The 19,689-nt window shown below is 40.6% G+C and overlaps 1 protein-coding gene and 1 non-coding gene across 2 annotated transcripts in view; one reads left to right on the forward strand and one right to left on the reverse strand.

Moving 5' to 3' along the window:
• TTC7B (tetratricopeptide repeat domain 7B) overlaps positions 1–19,689 on the forward strand; it is a 388,142-nt gene that overhangs the window by 238,197 nt on the left and 130,256 nt on the right. The window lies entirely within an intron of this gene.
• On the reverse strand, positions 9,010–9,081 carry TRNAG-UCC. Its single transcript has one exon. It is a non-coding gene; the product is annotated as a tRNA-Gly (tRNA).

The following is a 19,689-nucleotide window of genomic DNA, read 5'->3' on the forward strand; positions in this document are numbered from 1 at the left end:
GGGGTCTCATTTCTTTACAAAGAAACTGGCTAATTGCCTTTTCTATCTGTTTGAAAAACTAGTTTAGTATCTGTTTTGGGGTTTCCCTAAACATGTAGTTTCCTTTTGGAAGGATTGTCATTTTCACCATGTCGAGTCTTCCTATCCATGAATAGGGAATATTCTTCCGTTTAACTAGATCTCTTAATTGTTTCTTGCAGTGGTGTTTTGTAATTTTCCTTATAAAAGTCTCTTGTGTCACTTATTGTTGTTATATGACATCGAGTTGGAATTGACCTATAGCTGACTCTTCAGCAAGTTTTCAGACGCAGTTAATCACACAGGAAGAGATTGCCTATTCTTCTCCAGTGGAGCAGCCAGTGCTTTTGAACCGCTTGCCTTTGAGATTGCAGTGCAGCTTCTTAACCACTAGACTACCAGAGCTCTTGTTATATTTATCCAGGTATCTCAATTTGTGATTGGCTACCGGACTTGGTGACAGAAATGAGGCTGGCAACAGAGTGAAAATTCTGTACAATCAATAACCTATTCATTGCAATCAATGACCTATTTATAAGAAACATAAATGGTGACTATACACATGTACTTCACCTAATGGTCTACACAGGAATCAGATTTGCTACATCTGTGGAGAAGCTCAATATCAGTTATGAAAATATGTCTGGGGCTGATTGTGGAACACACCACCAACTACTCATATGCAAGTTCAAACAGAAGCTAAAGAAAATCAAACCAAATCTATAAGAACCAAAGTTTAACCTTGAGTCTATCCCACCAGAATTTAAAGACCATCTCAGGAACAGGTTTGAAGCCTTGAGCACTAATGAGCGAAGACCAGATGAACTGTGGGAGGATATCAAGAACATAATTAGTGAAGAATGCAAAAAGCCACTGAAAAGGCAGAGGAAAAGAAAAGACCAAGAAGGATGTCAGAAGACACTCTGAATATTGCACTAGAGCACCAAGAAGCCAAAGTGAAGGGAAGAAATCAAGATATTAAAGAGCTGAACAAAGATTTCAAAATGCATCATGGGAAGTTAAAGCAAAGTATTATAATGAAATGTGCAAGGAGCTGGAGTTGGAAAATCAAAAGGGACAGACTTGCTCCACATTTCCTAAGCTAAGGAACTGAAAAACAACTCCAAGCCTTGAGTTTCAGTATTTAAGGATACTCAAGGCAGAATGTTGAATGAATGATCCAGAAAGCATCAAAAGAAGATGAAAAGAGTACACAGAGGCACTATACCAAAAAGAATTGGCTGACACAGAACTATTTCGTGAAACAACATATGAGCAAGAGCCTATGTTGATGAAGGAAGAAGTTCAAGCTGCTTTAAAGAATTGGCACAAAACAAGGCCCAGGAATTGATGGAATACCAATTAACATATTTCAGCTAACAGATGCTGCCCTGGATGCACTCACCAAGTTGTGCCAAGAAATCTGGAGGCCAACCACTTAACCAACTGACTGGAAGAGATCTATATTTGTTCTCATTCCAAAGAAAGGTTACCTGACAGAGTGTGGAAAATTATCCAACAATATCACTGATACAACATGCAAGCAAGATCCTGCTGAAGATTATCCAGAAATTACTGGAATGGCACGTCAGCAGAGAACTCCCAGATGTGCAGGCTGGGTTAAGAAAGACCATGGCAGTAGGAACATCATAGCCAATGTTAAATAGATCTTGGTCAAAAGCAGTGAGTACCAGAGGAATGTCTATCAGTGTCTCATTGACTGTGTAAAGGCATTTTACCGTATGGGTCACAACAAATTGTGGCTTTCCTTGAGAAGAATGGGATCTCAGAACACTTAATTGTATTCATGTGAAACCTATACTTGGACCAGGAAGGAGTAGTCAGAACAGAGCAGGGAAACACTGCATGGTTCAGGATCAGGAAAGGTGTGCATCAGAGATGCATCCTATCTACATACCTTTTCAGTCTATATGCAGAACAGATCATTCTGCAGCTGGACGTTATGAGGAGGAATGTGGCATCAGGCTTGGAGGACGACTTATCAACAACCTACGTTACATAGATGATACAACCATGCTTACTGAAACTGAAGAGACATGAGGGGTTTGCTATAGAAGGTCAAAGACTGTAGTAATCAATACGGATTGAAGTTCAACATCAAGAAAACAGATTTTTCAGCACTGGGCCAATTGGCAGCTTTTTGGTGGATGGAGGAGAGATTGAGATTATTGATAACTTGAGCTTGCTTGGTTCCACAATCAACACTCTTGCCACCAGCAGTCAGGAAATCAAATGACGAATTGCATTGGGAAAGTCAGCTGTCAGGGAACTCTCTAGAGTACCGATGAGCAACAGTGTCAGTCTGGAGACTCAGGTGCGTATGATCCAGACCATGGCCTTTGCAATTACTTGCTATGCATAAGCGAGCTGGACAGTAACAAAGACTGATAGAAGAAGGATAGATGCCTTTGAGTTGTGGTGCCGGGGAAGAGTGTTGAACATACTATGAACTGCCAGAAGAACAAACAGATCTGTCCTGGACAGGGTAAGACCAGGCTGCTCCCTGGATGGAGGCAAGGATTTTGAAACTCAATCCCACACACTTTGGGCACGTGGCCAGGAGGGACCAGAGAGGAACATCATGCTTGGAAGGGTAGAGGGACAGTACAGGAGAGGAAGACCCAGGATGAGATGGATTGACTCAGTAAGTGGAGCAATGGGATTAGATCTGTTGGAGATGAAGTTTGGCTCAGGATAGGGCAAGTTTCAGAGCTAATATACATAGGGTTGCCATGAGTTGCAGGTGACTCAGTGGCAGATAACAACATTGTAAATGTTACTGCTTTCTTAGTTTTCTTTTCCATATTTTCTTTTTAACTGTAGAGAAATCCCACTAATTTTTATAGATAGATTTTATCCTGACACTCAACTGAATTTGTCTACTAGGTCTAACAGTTTTTTATTAAGTTTTCGGGGGGGTTTCTGTGTACCCTATCATATCGTCTGCATACAGTAACAGTTTTGCCACTTCTTTGCTGATTTGGATGTCTCTTATTCTTTCTCTTGTCTTATTTCTTTAGGAAGCACTTCCAATATAGTATTTAATAGGAGCAGTGACAGTGGGTATACTTGTCTGGTCCCTATTAGCCTTTAGTCTTTCTCTATTGAGAATGATGTTGGCTCTTGGTTTTGCATATTTGCTTTTCACTGTGTTGAGGAAATTCTCCTCTATTTCTATTTTCTTGAGTGTTTATATCAGAAAGAAGTGTTGTATTTTATTGATAGGCTCATGTGGTTCTTGTTCTTTGCTTTGTTAATGTGATGAATTATGTTAATATTATTCCTTTATGTTGACCCATCCTTGCATATCTGTTATGATTCTCACTTGGTCATGCTGAATTATTTTTTAAATAACACTGTTGAATTCTATTGGCCAAGATTTTGTTAGGATTTTTGCATCTATATTCATGAGAAATAATAATCTGTAATGTTATGGGTTTTGTTTGGGGTTTTTGGGGGGATGGTTTATGATAATATCTTTGCCTGGTTTTGGTATTAGGGTTTGGTATTATGGAATAACGCTGGGAATGTTTTTCTTTTTCTATTTTTTTAAATAATTGAAGTAAAATTGGTGATAGTTCTCTGTTTGGTAGAATACAGCCTTGAAGCCATCTGTGCTGGGACTTTTGTGGGGGTGAGTCTTTTATGACCTATTCAATTTCTTCTTTTGTGATGAATCTGTTCAAGTAATCTCTATCTGTCCATGTCAGTCTGGGTAGGGTGTGAGTTTCTAGGAATTTGCCCATTTCCTCTAGGTTTTCCAATTTAACAGTACAGCTTTTCATAGTATTATGTAATTATTGATTTCATTTCAGCTGGTTCTGTTGTAATGTAACCTCTTACCTTTCTTATTCAAGGCTTTTCTGCTTTTCTTTCCTTCTGTTGAGTTTACCAGTGGTTTGGCTATTTCACTGACCCATTTGAAGAACCAGCTCCTTGTCTTTTTGATGGTTTCAATCGTTTTTCTGTTTTCTATCCCATGTGGACGGTTGTCCTCTGAACCCTGTTGCTGATGAATTGGTTTCTAACCCTAGAAAGCCAATAGGGCCCAGATTTTCTGAGGCTAGACTCTTCATAGACACAGACTGCCCCAGCCTTCTCCTTCAGAGTGGCTGGATGGGAACTGCCAACCTCTCAGCAGTCAAGTGCCTTGAGGGTCTTACAAGTTAGCTTCTAAAATCCGCTTGTATTATCTTTCACATGTAAACCTGGGCATCCATATGTAATTGATTGTCCTTGGAGCATGGCAGGGGGTGTAATGGAGCCAGTGAACTTTGTTTCCCTGTGTGGATCCCCAGTTGCCTTAGCATCATGTATTGAAGAGTTTTTTCCCCATTTTGCCCAGTGCCACCTTTGTCATAAATCAGGTGTCAGTGGGGTAGGGGCTCTTGTTTCTCACCTTTCTATTTGATGTCTTTGGTCAGTTGGCCCTGCCCTGAATGGATGCTTCCCTTTCTCCATTCACACAGCTTTGTTAGACATCAAGTGTGCCCCTCTTTGACTCTTGTACTTTAGAAGTACCATGGCTATTCTCAGGTCCCCAGAACTTGAGGTAAATTTTCTGATCAGTTTGCTAACTTCCACAAAACAAACCCCAGAATCTGTTAGGTTTTTATTGCAACTATACACCGCCATTTAGGGAGAATGCAGTAGCTCATTTGGGGGAGAATTGCTTGTTTATGACGTTGGCTTTCTGTATCCATAGCCACTCTCTCTAATCATCTAAGCCTTTAAAAAATCTTTTTCATTAAGTTTTATGTTGTTCTTCATAAAGATATTGCCTATTTTCTTTTTTACGATTTATTACTCGTGCTGTTGGGGCCTGTCTAGTCAACTCCAACTCACAGCAATCCATGTGACAGAGTAGAAGGGCCCCGAAGCATTTTTTTTTTACTGTAATCCTTACGAATGTAGATCTTCCTCCCGTAGAGGAGCTGGGTAAGTATGACCCACGAGCTGTGGTCAGCGGCCGCATACTTAACTGTCGCACCGTGAGAGCAGCAGTTTATTAACTGCATTTATTCCTGCCGATCTGAAAGACCTTCATGCTTCTGTACATACTACTGTATGTTTATGGTATATTTTTAATCAAATTAACTATCTTTTTTTTTTCCTAACATATTGAAAAGAAACTAACTTTTCAGGGTACATTTTTCTTAATCAGACAACCGAGCTAATGCTTACTAATGCTAATAAGAATTTATATGGAGATGATGTTGGATTTCTTTATATGGACAAAAAGCTTTTACCTAATTATCATTAAATAATTATCATTCTGTTCCATTTTCTTTAAACATCCAGTCTTTTAAAAAGCTTGCCTTATTGCCGTGGCAGTACTTTCCTCAGTTTTGTTTCTTTTTCTCTAATTTTTAAGCATTTGTAAGCTTGCCTTATTGCCTTAGCAATGCTTTCTTCCTTATAAAACTCATTGCTATCTGGTGGATCCCAATTCACAGAGATCCTGAAGGGCCCAGCAGAGCTCCCCACGAGGGCGTCCTCGGTGATAAATTTCTGCAGAAGCAGAGTGCCTCACCTTTCCCCCAGAGAGGGACTGGTGGGCTTCAGCTGCCTGCCTTCTGATTGGCAGCTGAGCTTCTACCCACTACACCGCCAGAGCTCCTTTTTTTCCAGTGTAACTGAATTCCTTTCTTTCAGTCTTTCATTATTAAATATGCTACAGATTTCTCTTTGTGGATACTGCTCACTTAAGGAAGTTTTCTTCTTCCTGATTTGCTAAGGATTTGTGTATGTATGTGTTTAATGATCAGTTGACACTGCTTTTTTGACAATGCTTTTCCTGTATCTGTAAAGATTATCAGATTACTTTATGACTTTAACCTGTGACTGTTAATACTAGTTGCTATTTCTAAATGTTTAACAAACCATACACTCTTAGATTAAGCTCAGCTTGTTCTAATATATTATGATGTGTTGTTTTATTATAAGTTTAGTTTACTAGTGTTTTAAAATGTTGAATTTATGTTCAAGTGTGAAATGGTACTCTAATAAAAATTTCTCATTATGTCCTTAGAGTTTGGTGTCAAGGTTAGATCAGCTTCATAAAGTGAGCTCGAGTAGTTCTTTATTATGGTTTGGAATAATAAGTATAAATTTGAAAGAAATTATTTTTAAAAGGCTTTAGTTTCTTCAGTAGTTTGCTATGCATCTAAGAGTTGGATAGAATAAGCATGATAGAAGAAGAATCAGTGCCTTTGAGTTGTGGTGCTGGAGTACTGAATATTCCATAAATGGCCAACAGAACAAGCAGATAGATTTTGGAGAAAGTGCAGCCTGAATGCTCCTTAGAGGCAAAAATGAAGTTTTCTATTACGTATGTTAGGCGTATTGTTAGGACAGGGATATCGTGCTTGGAAAGGTTGGTGAAACAGAAGACCCTCAACAACATGGATTGACACCGTGACAGTAGTGGGCTGTAGCGTGTCAGGAAGTGTGAGAATGGCACCAGGATAGGACAGCGTTCAGCCGTGTTTTTTCATGAGGTTGTGTGAGTCATACTCTTCTTGATGGCATATAACAACAACTTCTTAGAATAATAATTTTTGTTAAAATTTTCATGTAAAACCATCTAAAGTTGGTGTTTCTCTCTATGAAGAGAAGGACTTCTGGTACTTTAAAATGTTATTGTTGTTGTTGTTGTTAGGTGCCATCGAGTCATAGACGACTCATAGCGACCCTATGAATGAAAGGCCTGAGCACTGTTCATGCATAGAGTTTCCAGAGGCAAGTCATTTCAGAAGTAGATGCCACTCCTGCTTCCAGAAAAAATTATTACAGAACTTATTTTATGTATCTATTTATAATAGCTGCTGCAGAGTATCAAGGACTGCAGCCTGCAATATGGATTGAGGCTCAATGTCGAGAAGACAAAGATTCTCACCACTGGACCAATCGGCAGCATCAGGATGGATGGTGAAGAGATTGAGATTGTACACAGCTTTAGTTTGCTTGGCTCCATAGTCAACAGTCTTGGCACCAGCAGCCAGGAAATTAAAAGGCGCATTGCCATGGGAAAGTCTGCTGTTAGGGACCTCTCCAAAGTGCTGAAGAGCAGTGGTGTCTCTCTGGAGACTAAGGTGCGTCTGATACAGGCCATAGTCTTCGCAATCACCTGTTATGCATCAGAGAGTTGGACAATGACCAAGGAGGATAGAAGGAGAATTGATGCCTTTGAGCTGTGGTGCTGGAGAAGAGTACTGAGAATACCATGGACTGCTAGGAAAACAAATAGATTTGTCCTGGAGAGGGTCAAACCGGGTGGCTCCTTGGAGGCAAGGATTCTGAGGCTCCGTCTAACTTACTTCGGACATGTAGTAAGGTCCTTGGAGAGGGACATCATGCTTGGGAGGGTGGAGGGACGGCACAGGAGAGGAAGGCCCTCTATGAGGTGGATTGATTCAGTGACTGGGATAATTGGGATGGGAGTGTCAGAGACAGTGCGATTGGCACAGGACAGAGCGGAGTTTAGGGCTGTTGTACATACGGTCGCTATGAGTCGCAGGCAACTCGATGGCACATAACAACAACAACAACATTTATAATAGACTAATGTGTCCCTCATCCAAGCCGTGGTCTTCTCAGTTGCTTGCTATATATCTGAGGGCTGGACAATGAATAAAGATGGTGGAAGAAGACTCAATGCCTTCGAGTTGTGGTGCTGGAGAAGAGTATTAAACATACCATGGGCTGCCAAGAAAACAAACAGGTCCAACCAGGAGCTGGGGAAACCAGGTTGCTCCTTGGAGGCAAGAATTTTGCAGGTTCATCTCCCATACTTTGGGGATGCTGCCAGGAGGGACCAGTCCTTGGAGAAGGACATCAGGAGAGGAAGTCCCTGGATGAGATGGATTGAGACAGTGACAGTGGCAATGGAGTCAGGTGTATCAGAGACAATGCGATTGGCTCAGAATAGAGCAGAGTTCAGAGCCATTGTTCATAGGGCCATCGTAAGTCCAATTCAATGGCACATAACAACAGTGAGAATGTTGATTATCTCATGGACTGCCAAGAGAATAAACAAATCTGTCTTGGAGGAAGTGTAACCCTAGTGCTCCTTAGAGGCAAGGGTGGTGAAACGTCATCTCATACACTTTGGGCATGTTGTCAGCTGGGGCCGGTTTTTGGAAAAAGATATCACACTGGGAAAGGTAGAGAGCCAGTGAAAGAAAGCAAGACTTGGACAAGATGGACCGACAAAGAAATTGCAACAATGAGCTTGAACATGATGGAGACCATGGGGGCTGGTGCAGGATCGAGCAAGGTTCTGATCCATTGTTCATAAGAGCTTCTATGAGTCAGAACTGATGACATCTAAGAACAATATCCTATACAGTACATACCTTCTTGAATGATATCGTTGTTGTTGTTGTGTATCGTCAGGTGAGAACTGACGCATAGCTGACCCTCTCTCTGGCAGGTTTTCAGAGGTAGTTAATCACACAGAGGGAGATTGCCTATCCTTCTCCGACAGAGCAGCTGGTGGATTTGAACCACGTGCCTCTGGGATTACAGGGCAGGTTCTTATCACTAGGCCACCTACATATAATATCTATTATCTGATTAGTATATATCTCATGCAGATATTTATAATATATCTAGATTTCTTGATGTCATTTAAATAAATTTTATTTTTTTCAACTGTAAAAATATATGTAACAAATATTGGCCAATTTAATAATTTCTTCATGTGAAATTTAGTGACATTGATTATATTCTTCCAAAACTTAAATTGTATTGGCATAAATGTATCCAGTGTCTTTTTTTTTTTAAATATGTGTACCGTCAAATTGGATCTGACTGGCACAGGAGGCGATTGTTCCTCCTTCTTCAGCAGAGCTTCTGGTGGATTTGAACCACGCACCTCTGGGATTGCAGTGCAGTTTCCTGCCACTAGGGCACCAGAGCTCACCATCCAGTGTCTTTTTTCTTATCTATGCTCGAAAGCCGGCCGGCTGCGTTGGCCGGGAATCGAACCCGGGTCAACTGCTTGGAAGGCAGCTATGCTCACCACTATACCACCAACGCCACACAGAGCAGGGTAACACTGCATGGTTCAAAATAGGGAAGGGTGTACGCCAGGGATGCATCCTGTCTCCATACCTTTTCAACATGTATGCAGAGCAGATTATTCGAGAGGCTGGGCTCTATGAGGAGAATTGTGGCATCAGGATTGGTGGAAGATCTATTAACAATCTCCATTATGCAGATGACACAACCTTGCTTGCTGAAACTGAGGAGGACCTCATGCACTTGCTGCGAAGGATCAAGGACTGCAGCCTTCAGTATGGACTAAGGCTCAATGTCGAGAAGACAAAGATTCTCACCACTGGACCAATCGGCAGCATCAGGATGGATGGTGAAGAGATTGAGATTGTAGACAGCTTTAGTTTGCTTGGCTCCATAGTCAACAGTCTTGGCACCAGCAGCCAGGAAATTAAAAGGCGCATTGCCATGGGAAAGTCTGCTGTTAGGGACCTCTCCAAAGTGCTGAAGAGCAGTGGTGTCTCTCTGGAGACTAAGGTGCGTCTGATACAGGCCATAGTCTTCGCAATCACCTGTTATGCATCAGAGAGTTGGACAATGACCAAGGAGGATAGAAGGAGAATTGATGCCTTTGAGCTGTGGTGCTGGAGAAGAGTACTGAGAATACCATGGACTGCTAGGAAAACAAATAGATTTGTCCTGGAGAGGGTCAAACCGGGTGGCTCCTTGGAGGCAAGGATTCTGAGGCTCCGTCTAACTTACTTCGGACATGTAGTGAGGAGAGACCGACCGGTCCTTGGAGAGGGACATCATGCTTGGGAGGGTGGAGGGACAGCGCAGGAGGGGAAGACCCTCTATGAGATGGATTGATTCAGTGACTGGGGTAATCGGGATGGGTGTGTCAGAGGCGGTGCGGTTGGCACAGGATAGAGCAGGGTTTAGAGCTGTTGTGCATAGGGTCGCTATGAGTCGGAAACGACTCGATGGCACATAACAACAACAACATGCTCGAAAACTAGATGGACTCAGTGGGAAGTGTCCTCCTGTGTCATTCCCTGCCTCTGAAAGCCCACTGGAGGGTCAGCAGTGAGTAGGTTCTGACTCAATAACACACAACAACAACAGTGGCCCTAGTGCTTTAAAAAAATGTTTTGTTTCCATTGTTGTTTACTATGTATTTTTAAAAGTTAAGTTTTAGCAGAGATTTAGGTATTTACCAGAGATAGATGGAGCTGGAACACACTAGTATTTCATTTTTCTTCATCATCTCAGATGTTTCTTTTCTTTTCCATTAATTTTCTGTCTTATTTCTCCTCTGCTCTATCTTGTATTTTTTAGCTTGTTCTGTTTATTTATCTTTTTTATATCTTAAGTGTCTCATTCGTAAATTTTTTACCTTTCTTATTTTCTGATAAAAGTTCTGACACTGAAAATCCTCGAGTACTACTTTAATGATAAACCCCAGTTTTGATATGTGAACTTTTAAATTTTTGGCTCTAAATATGTTCCCATCATTTTTGACCCATAATTTAAAACTATATTTTATATTGTTAAATATTTGACTTTTTTTCTAAACTTATATTGTGGCATGAGCTTTTATTTTAATTGAGCCATCTAAAGAGGCTGTATATAAGCAATATAAACTTGAAATTTGTTGAGACTTGTTTTGTGACCCAGCATATGGTCACTTCTGTAAATATCTCATATGTGCTTGAATAGCATATTTTCTGTGGGTTGACCTATTTCACCACATATTTATGGCAATTACGCTTTGTATATTTAAAAAGCTATACTCTGGTGGCCTCGTCGTAAGGAGCCACACTGCAATCTCCCAAAGGGATGTGGTTCGAATCCACCGACTTCTGTTCTGTCTGTCTCCTGCCATGTGATTTACTGCCTCTGAAAACCCCCTGGAGGGTCAACCGTGTTCCGACTCGAAGGCACACCACAACAATTAGATGTATTGCTGTGTCTTTGTCATAAACGGAGCCTATTATCGTTATGTTGAGTCACATACTATATTTTACTTAAATAGCGTCAGTGTTAGACACGCATATATCCCTGTGTACACATGTTCCCACGTACGCATATACGACCTCTGGTGATGTGGTGCAGTGTGTGTACGGCGAGGTACAAGGCTGTGCACCTGCAGTGGTTCAGATACACCAGCTGTTGTGCAGGAGAAAGATGGCAGTCTTCCCGCATTAAGATGTACAGCCTCAGGTGCCTGATGGAGGGCGAATGGAGCCAGAAGCCGCTCGATGGCGTGTATGGGGGCGGTGGGGTGTGTGTGTGTGTGTGTGTGTGTGTGCCTGTGTGTGTGTGCGTGTGTGTGCGTGTGTGTGCGTGTGCGTGTGTGTGTGGGGTGTATGCGATTTATTTACTTACCTTTGTCATTGACTATTTTTCTCTGTTCTCTTACTTTGAGATCTTTCTATTCTTAGGTTTGAGGTGTACTCTTGTGTTCATTATATTTAGCTGATTTTTTCCAAAACCCAGTCTGACAGTCTTACCTGGAACCCTTCATGCATTTCCATTTATTTTGAGTACTGAAATCTTTCTATGTGCCTATATGTCTCCTATCTCATCTGTATTTTATTTGTTGTGCCTGTTTGGTGGGTTGTTTTGTTTTTATTTTTTTAAAAAAATACAAAACTTTTCGCTATCCTTTCCTACTTTCTTTATATTGATTATGTTTTTATTCCTTTTTTCCTCCGTGGAAATGAAGCATTCTGTTTTGGTGGTAGTTTAGTCCATTGCTCACAAGTATTCTTGGTTTGTGTTTCTAAGAATATCTTGACTCTTAAAAGGCCTTTTCACTGCATATATAATTCTCCTTTTTGTTTTCTCACAGCTTGAATGTTCCTGTTCCTTTTGCACTTGTTGAGAATTTAACTCTTTGCTTCATTGTTGTTCACTGTAATGTGTCTTTTTTTGCCTTTGACTGCTTTTTTCAATAATTACCTTTGTCACAAATTTTTATGTTTTCAGAATAATAATAATAGGGTAGATCCTGCTTGATGTACACTGCGCCTTCTACAACTACAGCTTGGTAGTCTAAATATTGTTTATCATTTCTAGAAAATTCTTAGTCACTATTTCTTCAGGTATATCTTCTGTCATATTCTCTTGCCCACTTTATTCTGGAACTTTTGTTAGATAGATGTTAGATTTTTCCACTCTAACCTTTACAATTCTTCTTGTTTGTTTCTTTTTATTGCTCTGTAATGGTACACTGTGTGACCATACCACATTTTGTTTATCCATTCACCAGCTGATGGATATTTGGATTATTTCTTGGGCTCTTATGAGTGTTCATTTTTAGGAATGTTTGCTTCTAACTCACTATGTAGGCATATGTTTTCATTTCTTTTGGTAGATAACTAAGAGTTGGACTTGACCAGATGATAAAAAAGTTTCACTTTTGTTCAACTGAAAAATGGTTTTCTAAAGTGTACCGTTTTACGTGGCAGGGAGGATGGTGAAACTTGATCTCATATACTTAGGGCATGTTGTTAGGAGGGGCTGGTCCTTGGAAAAGGACGTCACGCTCAGCAAAGCACAGGGTCAGTGAAGGAAGAGAAGACCCTCAACGAGATGAACTTTCACAGCGACTTTAACAAATGGGCTCAAGTCTATCAGAGATGATGAGGACGACACAGGATAGGACTGGGCTCAGATCCATTGTTCATAGGGTCGCTGAGTTGTGTTGACTTGATGGCACCTAGGAGCAACAACCAGCAACAGAAAAAAGTTCTCGTTTCCATATCCTCATCAATACCTGATAGCGTCAAGATTTTTCATTTGAGCCCTTCTTGTGGATGCACAAATCGTATGTCAGTGTGGCTTTAATTTTCACTTTCTTTAATGATTAATGTTGAGACATTGGAGTCTCAGTGGGAGAATTTTCAGTGTCCATGCAGGAGACAGCTTTGCTTCCTAGCCAGATGTATGTCGTGCACGGCCACCACTCGCCTGTCAGTGAAGGCTTACGTGTTACTTTGACATTGGACGGTGCTTAGCAAAGCTGCCACACTAGCAGCGTCTTGGAATAAAGATCTAGTGATCTCCTTCCAGATATCATCCAGTCAAAACCATGTGGGTCATTACCATTCCATCTGCAGCCAGTCATGGGAATGGTGCAGGACCAGACAGTGTTTAGCTCTGTCCTACAAAGGTTTCTTTAGGGACTGATGTGACAGCAGCAAATAATAGCTAATGATGGGGAGTTTATTTTCATATATATATTTACTATTCATGTATCTATTTTTAAGTTTTCTATTCAAATTGCTCATTTATTTTATTGATGATATTCTTCCTATTGAATTGTTAGCACACTTTACATATTGTGGTCACAAGCCTTTTATCAAGTATATACTTTTTATCAAGTGTGTATTTTATGGATATTATCTTCTAGGCTGAGTGTTTTCTTAGTGGTGTCTTTTGAAAAGAAAAAATAGTAAATATTAAAGAAGTCTGGCTTATCAGTATGTTTCTTATTCATGCTTTTCGTGGCATATCTGAGAAAGAATTGCCTAACTGAAAGTTTTATACTTTATTTATGAATTTAAATGTATGATCCAGTTTGAATCCATTTTTAAGTATACAGTATGCTAAAATCTTTGAGGTTCTCTCCTCTCTTTCCTTATCCCAAATCTAACAAAAATCATTTGTTGACAATGTTCTTTTCCCATGAAATGACCTTGGCAAGTTGGTTTAAAATGAACTGATTATAATTTTTAGCTATGAAATGAATTCATTCTCAGGATAAACCCACTTGGGCATAGTATGTGATTCTTTCCATGTATAAGTCCGTGAATATGTTTTGTTCATGATTTGTGCATATTCCTTCATGAGGAATATTGGTTTGTATTTTTGTTACAATGTTTTTGTCTGTCTTTAATATCATGGCAATACTCATATTAGAAAATTAGTTAAAAAGTGTTTTCTCTTACTCTACTTTTAGAAAGACTTAATATAGGATTGGTATTCTTTTAAATTTTATTTTGTATTGGTTTCATACAAAATTAGTATATATTTTTTTAAAAAAAATAATGTACATTGTGTTTCATACATTGCTTCATTCACTTTGTGTTTCATACAGCATTCCCATACATTTTATTATTTCTTTCTTAAATACTTGCGAGGACTCATCAGTGGAAGCCAATCAGGCTGGGACTTCTCTTGGTAGGAAGATTCTGAAATACTGACATAGTTACAGGGAACTCTGGTGGCATGGTCCGTAGGCTCCGATAGTGCCTCTTCGGCATTTCAAAACCACCAATGACTCCACAGAAGAAAAGTGGGCAAGCTCATCCTTTCAACTTATAACCTTCCAGAAACCTGCTGGAGGGAGCTATGAGTCAGTTCTGACTTGATAGCAGTGAGTTGAGTTGAGTTGAGTTGAGTTGAATTAATTTACATGATGGTCTTCAGTGGTTCAAATCCACCTGTGGCTCTTTGGAAGAAAGATGGGCTCTCTCCTCCCATTAAGATGTACAGCTTGAGGAACCCAATGGAGGGTCATGATGACTTGGAATCGACTTGATGGCAGTCAGCGAGTGGTAAAGTGATACAGGTTGTCTCTGGACCATAGCCTAGACCTGCCTCCAACTGTGACCTTAAGAATTCATAGGCCCGTCATACCAGGTGCGTGTAGATGTGACAGGTGTTTAGGCTTGCTTTTGGGCTTCTGATGGCCTAGTAGGGGATTACTCTGTTAACCCAAAGGCAGCACCTCACTGGCAGGTAGAATCCTCCAGTGGCTCCCAGGAAGAAGGAAGGGCATTTTCCTCCCAAAAGCCACAGGAGTGTCAGGTACGAATGGGTTTGAGTTTCGGAGTTTTGAGTCGTGTGGGGAGCTCTGGTGACCTCGTCTGTAGGGAGCAGTGCTGCTAATCTAAAGGCCACGTGTCTCTAGCTTTGTACTTCCACCTGTGGCCCCTCAGAAGAAAACAGGCGATCTCCTTCCAAGCTTATTTACAGCCCCAGACGTTCAATGGAGTGTTAGCTAGGAGTCAGGAATGAGTATAGTGACATCGTCCATAACATAACAAGTCACAATCTGAAAGGTCAGTGGTTCGAGTCCACTGGGCACTTGGAGGGAGCAAGATAGACAATCTTCTCTCCTAAAGATTTTACAGCCTCAGAAACAGAATGGAATGTCACATGAACCAGAATTAACTCCATGACAATGGGTTTGGTTTGTTGCAAGAAAAAGGTCAGCCTTTTCAATGACGTTGATGCCTCACATGCAGTCAGTGGAAGTGATTGTGATGAAACATTTGCTGGAAGTAGGTGTTAGTTCAGTCATTTCACAGGGCGGGCAAATTTACATATGCACAATGGCTTTTGGGCTGAACCAGCCTGTTGAGGAGGGCACTCCTGGCTTGAGGGTGGTGGCGTGTGCGGCTTTCCACGGCCCTGCCAGTAGTCCAGACCATTCACCGGGTCCCGCAGGGCTCAGCACCCCCTCCTGCTCCTGTCTTCCAGGACCCAGAACCATAGTTTTTCCTGCTCAGTTACCAAAACAAATCACCTGAGTTGTCAAAATTCAACTCTGTTCCTCTGGTGCGTTGTTGGCCTCAACAGAATGGATGGGAATCAAAGGTCTGTTTAAAAGGCATGCAGAAGTTATCCATAAATCGCTCATACCCCAAGGATGACTCGTATTCATATTTTCCAATTCTTAGTGGGTCAGTTCAGGTCATTCATGCCTTTCTAGGAATTCGTTCCTTTCATCTACATTGTCAAAATTTGTCAGCATAAAATCATTCCTTTTATGCCCTTAGAACCTTGTTAGTTTCTTCAGGGCCTATACTGATGTCTTCTTTTTTGTTTCCGTTTTTTGTTATTTTTATCTCCTCTTTTCTTTTCCATCAGTTTAGCTGAATGTTTATGATATTTTTTTTTCCCCTCCAAAGAACCAGTATTTAGTTTCTTGGATTTTCTAATTTCGACTTCATTGATTTCCTCTCTGGCCTTCATTACTTCCTTTCTTTTACTTATTTTGTGTGGGTTGTTTTCCCAGCTGCCTTTGATATAAGCTTGGATTATTGATTTCAGGCTTTCTTCCTTTCCGCTGTAAGCATTTGAAGGGATGCTTTTTCCTTGAGCACTATGTTCATTGCAGCTCGTAAATTTTGTTGTGAGTTTTCATTCTCATTCAGTCCAATTTTTTTTCTTCATTTATTTGAGTGATTTGCCTGACCTGTATGACATTTAAGGATGCTCTGTAGCTTAGTGGGTAGGAGGAGATTGAGCTGCCAACCCAGAGGCTTACAGGAAGGTTCAGTTCTATCAGCTGCTCCATGGAGAGCTGAGAAGTCTCCTCCACGAGAGTTACAGTCTCTGAAAACCTGCTGGAGGGGCAGCTGTGAGTCAGTTCTGATTTGACAACACTTGCTTTGATTTTTTTTAATACATTGTTTAGAATTGTTTCTTTGAATTTCTAGTTATTTAGAGGGAAATGGATTTTCCTGACATCTTTGTGTTGTTAGTTGTCACTTGTTTCTACTGTGACTGAAGACTGCTCCGTTCTGTTTCCGTTCTTTTTTCTTTCTTCTTAATAGTGTTTTCTCTTTTCTGGTCTTTGGGGTTGTTTTTCAGTTCTTTTAAATTGACATGCGTCATATTGCTCGCACGTGATCTGTCCTAAAGAATGTTCCACATGTGGTTGGAAAGAATGTGCATTCTTTTGTTGTTGGGTTGAGTGTTTGGTACGTGGTAGGTAGATCGGCTTGGTTGGTAAAATTGTTCACATAGTCTTTACCCACTGAGCTTGGGGTTTTTTTTTATTGCTATTGTTTGAGGGTTGTTTTTTTTTATGTGTGTCTAACCAAGTCCTTCCTTGGAGGCTAGGATTTTGAAGTGCCGCCTCACTAACTTTGGGCACGTGGCCAGGCGAGATAGCTCCTTGGAGAAGGCCATCATGCTCGGAAGGGTGGACAGACAATGCAGAAGAGGAAGACCCCAGATGAGATGGACTGATACAGTAACTGGGGCAATGGGGGTTGGTGCGTCAGAGTTAATGAAACTGACTCAGGACAGGGAAGGGTTCAGAGCTGCTGTACTTAGGGTTGCTATACATCGCAAGCAACTCAATGGCACATAATAACAATAACATCCTATGACAGTTTTGGAAGCATGAGTGGCATCCACTTCCTAAATAACATGCCTCTGGAAACTCTACGAACTTTGATAAATGTCAATAGTTGAACAGGGGGCTTCGGGCCTTTTGTTCATAGGGTCACTATGAGTCTTGCTCAACTCGAAGGAAATCAACAACAACAAATTATTCTATACTTATTGAGAGAGGAATATTAACATTCAATGAGAATTGTTGTACAATTTTCTTTTCAATATTTTTTTCACTTATTTTGATGCTCATAGATAAAGCAGTAGATTCGCACACCCTGTTCTTATAATTCAATCTGCTAAGATTAGTAACAGACCATTTATAAGAAGTGTCAGGTCAATATTGTCCCAAATCCTTGACTTGCCTTGTAAGTCCATTATTTCTTTTGTGGGGGGGTTGGGGTTTGTGTGTGTGTGTGTGTGTGTTTTATATTTTTTTAATGTATTATTAATTTTAGTAAAAATTTACAGAGACTTTGGATTTCCATTCATTATTCATTGTTGCACTTTTCTCCCCTCCCAACCCTCCCCCTAGTACACTACACTCTTGTAAAAGTAATAACAAGAATTCTTTCATTGTTTTACAAACTCTCCCCCAGGTCCACTCCACCATGTAGCCTTCGCTCTAGACACCTGTCATGACAAAAATACTTAATCACCTATCCCTTTTAAACAGTTTTCTCATCTGTTTCAATGCAATATACATTATTGAACCCATCTTTCTCAGTCTCTCCACAACCCCAATGTCAGTCCTGTTTTACAACAGTGGCACCATGCAGTATTTGTCCTTTTGTGACTGAGATAGTTCACTCATCATAATGTCCTCCAGAGTCACCCATTTTTAATAATATTGCATGAGTTCCTTGTTTTTCAATGCAACATAGTATTCCATTGTGTGAATATACCACAGCTTCTCTATCCATTCGTTTGTTGATGGGCACTTAGATTATTTCCACCTCCTTGCTATTGTGAACAAAGCTGCAGTAAACACGGGTGTGCATATATCTGCCTGGGTGGCAGTTCTGGTTTCTTTAGGGTATATTCCCAGTAGTGGAATTGCTGGGTCAAATGGTCTCTCTATTTACAACTTTTTGAGAAAGCGCCATACCACCTTCCATAGTGGTTGCACCATTTTACACTCCCACCAACAGTGAATAAGGCATCCAGTTTCTCCACAACCTTGCCAGCATTTGTTGCTTGCTGTTCTGTTAAATTTTGCTATTCTTTGCTATTCTGACTGGGGTGAGATGATATCTCATAGTTGTTTTATAAGTCCATTATTTCTGACATCATAGTTCCTTTCCACTTCCCTCTCTCCGTCTCCCCGTTTCCTAGTTCCTCTATGTCTCTTGGGTTCAGTGATTCACTAGAAGGTCTCCCAGAGACTCAGACCCATCAAGGGAATACCCACAGGACCATAGATAGGCAGTTTTGTTTTCTATAAACTGGTGGACAGTGGGCCCGGATCCTGTACACTGTGAGTTATGGTGCAGCTGGACGATGACTATGGATGATGCAGGCTGGTGGTACAGGGTCTGGTGAGCAGCTGGAAACTCTGTGCCAGGCATGTAAGTGTTTCCGAAGGACAGAAGTGCCTAGCACTGAAGTACCATGAGCTTATAGAAGCCTATGGTAGGGTGGGGCTTGTATCCCATCCTAATTCTTTCTCCTTAAAACAATAATTACTTCAGCATAAAGCAGTTAATCTTTTGGCCAGGATAGACAATTTTGAATGATCAGTGTTAGACACCCAGCCACCCCAATGGTCATGAAGTTGGTACAGGACTGGGCAACATTTTGTGTTGTTACCCCAGAAGGTGACCATGACTCACAACTGACTCAATGGCAAACAACAGCAAGATTTTGAGGTTTTGGAAGCTTGGTGTCTGCACATTTCTAATCGCTCTGTCTTCCTGAAGGATGAGCCCTTAAATCTTTATAAAAGGCACCTCTTTATCTCTAGAAACCGTCTTTGTCTTGAGGTCTGTTTTGTTTGATGTCTGTGTAGCCCTCTGCAGCTCTCTTTTGGTTTTTGCTTATGTATTTTCATTTCATCCTTTCACTTTATGCCTGTTTGTGTCTTTGAATTTCAAGTGTGTCTTTTAGAGAGCATGGTTCGCTAATGCTGTTTTGTTTAATCTAATAGCTTCTGCTTTTTGACTCAAGTGTTTGTTTAAGTCACATTTAATATGATTATTACTAGGGTTAGATTTACAGCTAATGTTGCACATTCAGCTACACACTTCTACATGTGTCTCAGCTTTATTGTTCCCTTGTTCTTTTAAGGGCTTCGTTGTGTATTAAAAGTTTTAAAATCCTTTAACTAGAAGCCCTCTACAAAGAAGACGAAAAGTTAATATTAGCTTGTTATGTATTAAATATCCCTTGTCTTTACACACTATAAGTTGTTACCAAAAAATGCACAATTCTATAGTGAATGGTGTTCGCGCATTCTGATAAATACCTGCTTGATGTGACATCTTTGATCTTTATTCTTTTGAAATGAAGCCCTGC

The sequence above is a fragment of the Elephantulus edwardii genome, unplaced genomic scaffold, assembly GCF_000299155.1.
Source record: "Elephantulus edwardii isolate Elephantulus edwardi_28Jun2011 unplaced genomic scaffold, EleEdw1.0 scaffold00002, whole genome shotgun sequence".
Lineage (NCBI taxonomy): Eukaryota > Metazoa > Chordata > Mammalia > Macroscelidea > Macroscelididae > Elephantulus > Elephantulus edwardii.